The sequence below is a fragment of the Adiantum capillus-veneris genome, chromosome 25, assembly GCF_014529385.1.
Source record: "Adiantum capillus-veneris isolate H3 chromosome 25, ASM1452938v2, whole genome shotgun sequence".
NCBI lineage: Eukaryota > Viridiplantae > Streptophyta > Polypodiopsida > Polypodiales > Pteridaceae > Adiantum > Adiantum capillus-veneris.
In genome coordinates this window covers 85,944,736-85,947,338 of record NC_140955.1, presented here as the reverse complement: position 1 = coordinate 85,947,338, position 2,603 = coordinate 85,944,736, and positions in this window count along the sequence as shown.

Below are 2,603 nucleotides of genomic sequence, written 5' to 3'. Positions count from 1 at the left end.
AGATTCATAGAAAATCTATGGACCTTTCCAAGTGGGCCATGTGTATGTTGCTAGTGGGAAAGGCCGGAAGAGTTGCAGTCAAAATTGTGCTAAAATCAAGGAACGTGAGAACTTTCATAATAATTCTAGAGATTCTTTGTGTAACATTGAGTGTTACCTTTACCACAAGAAATCTCACATGAAGAGAGATTGTAGGATTTTGCAGAGAGATAAGAATAAATCAAAGGATGTATAGAAGTGCATATAATGATGGAAAGGGCAAAGCTAAGGTTGAGGAGCTCAATGTGGTAGACTCTCCTAAGACTATAGATGTGCCTGAGATCCTACCTACCTCAGATATTTCCATGTGACACCTCATAGAAAGTGGTTCTCTATTATGCACATACACATGGCATAGTGAAGCTCAGTATTAATTATGAGCTTGAAATACATGATGTTGGAGACATTAAGCTTCTGCATAATGTCACAAAGTTCATAATAAAGAATGTCAGACGTCCCCAAGCTAGCACAGAATATGAAATTTTTTGGTTAGCTTGATGACTTGAAATACATTATGTTGGAGACATTAAGCTTCTGCATAATGTCACAAAGTTCATAACAAAGAATGTCAGACATGTCCCCAAGCTAGCAAAGAATATGAAATTTTTTGGTTAGCTTGATGACTTGCGTTACACGACAATAACCTTTGGGAATGGTTAATGGATAATTAGGAAGGAAAACCTTGTTACTATCAAAGGCCAAAAGCATGAAACACTCTATTCTATGTCTGTCTTGTGTATAAAAGAGTAGTATGTATCCATAGTTGAGCTTTCGTCTACTAAGTTTTGGTACACAGCCGGCTACGCCATAGAAGCCAAAAGGGAATGAAAACATTGGAATGTTTTGGTTACTTACATTTTAATTTTTTCCAACTTTGTTATGTGTGAGGGTTGCATCTATGGCAAACATACTAGGAACACTTTATCGCCATTGAAGAAGAAGTGACCAAGTCATATACCAACCAAGTATTTAGGGGGAGCTAGCTATTTTGTGACCTTTATAAATGATTCCACTAGGAAGATGTGAAAGTGGTGGCAAATTGGTCTGCCTGTCACCGGGAGCACTTTTCCCTTGTGCCTTGTGGTCCGAAAGTTCTTGCAGATGTTGCCATCTCCCTTCTTTCCTCGTGGGCTTCCTCTCTCCCTCTCTACACACTACCATGCTTTACTTCATGCATGTACACACCTTTTCAATAAAAGATGTGGCTTAATAATAATAATAATTTTACTTTTGGTCAGCCACCCAAGAACCAAGCAAAAGGAAACACCCCCTGGGGGCAATTCTCGCTCGTCTTCTTATTGCTTCAATTCCTTGATTGGTCACTAGACTTGAGAGCCACCTATCATCAGCAACTCTTGGCCGCCCAATTCAAGAAGCTGCCCACAATACCTTGGCTACCCAATTCAAGGAGTAATACATTATTCTTGGCCGGACAACATCAAGAAACGCCCTTTGCCAGAATATACTTGTAAAAGCTTCATTCAAAATCCTTCAAGATTGGATCATCAAAAACTCCTCAAGCTTCACAATTTCCACTGATTGAGGATCTTGTTGATTGAAATTTCTCAATCAAAATATATTGTGAGCACATGTTTTTTTCGATTGCTATTGCCATTGGGAACAAGGGAGTTTGGACACTAGATAAAAAATCCATTTTCTCGCAGACCAGTTTCTCAATTGATCATCAATTTGTCAATGACAATCCTTCTCTTCGTATTCTTATATCTCCACACACTCTTCTCAAAGTGAAAATCACAAATAAGGTGAAGATATCAAGAAGATATTCCAAGGAGGGAGGGTTGTTATAAGATTCGGTACCCTCCTTTTGTATGTGGTTAGCTACAATTGTAATGGTTAATTATTGTACTGTTTTTTTATTTTTACTAACAGTGAATTGATACTGTGTAGATTGGGACTTTGGGAGTTGAGGAGAAGACGTCAGCAAATAAATTATTCTCAGCCATTTTTAGTTGCATAGTGTTATAGTTTAATTCTCCAATAAGCCACTATGGCTCGCTTGCAAAATAATTAGTGAGAACTCACCCTAAAGAGGGTCCTGCAATAAGTGGTAGCTACCACACAAAGACTAATGTGGAACTAAGTGCAAAGATGGGCCTCCAATTTTTGGCACCAATAAGCAATGACAAATATTAAATATCAAAATCCACAAGAAGTTTTGTGGAGTTTGGGGCTTCAATCTTTAGGCCATTGATTTGCAAGATTCCTCTCTCTCTCTCTCTCTCTCTCTCTCTCTCACACACACACACACACACACACACACACTATAAGGACATGGGTCCTACGGGCAAGGTCACTAGCATGGCCAAACAATGTGTACGCTAGGGAGAGGACATAAGATAGCATGGTTGAGTGGAGACTAGCACACGCATTACCACTGCTCTTTCACTGGTATCCGAGCTATTTTTGGGGAAGTAAAAAAGCGGGTTGCATGTACATGTGATGCACTGCTTCTCTCCCACGATTTGCAGGCAAGGACAACAACGTCTCCGCTGTGCAGCAAAAAGAAGATAGGCGTAGAGTTTTGTGTCCAGCACGCGAAAGCA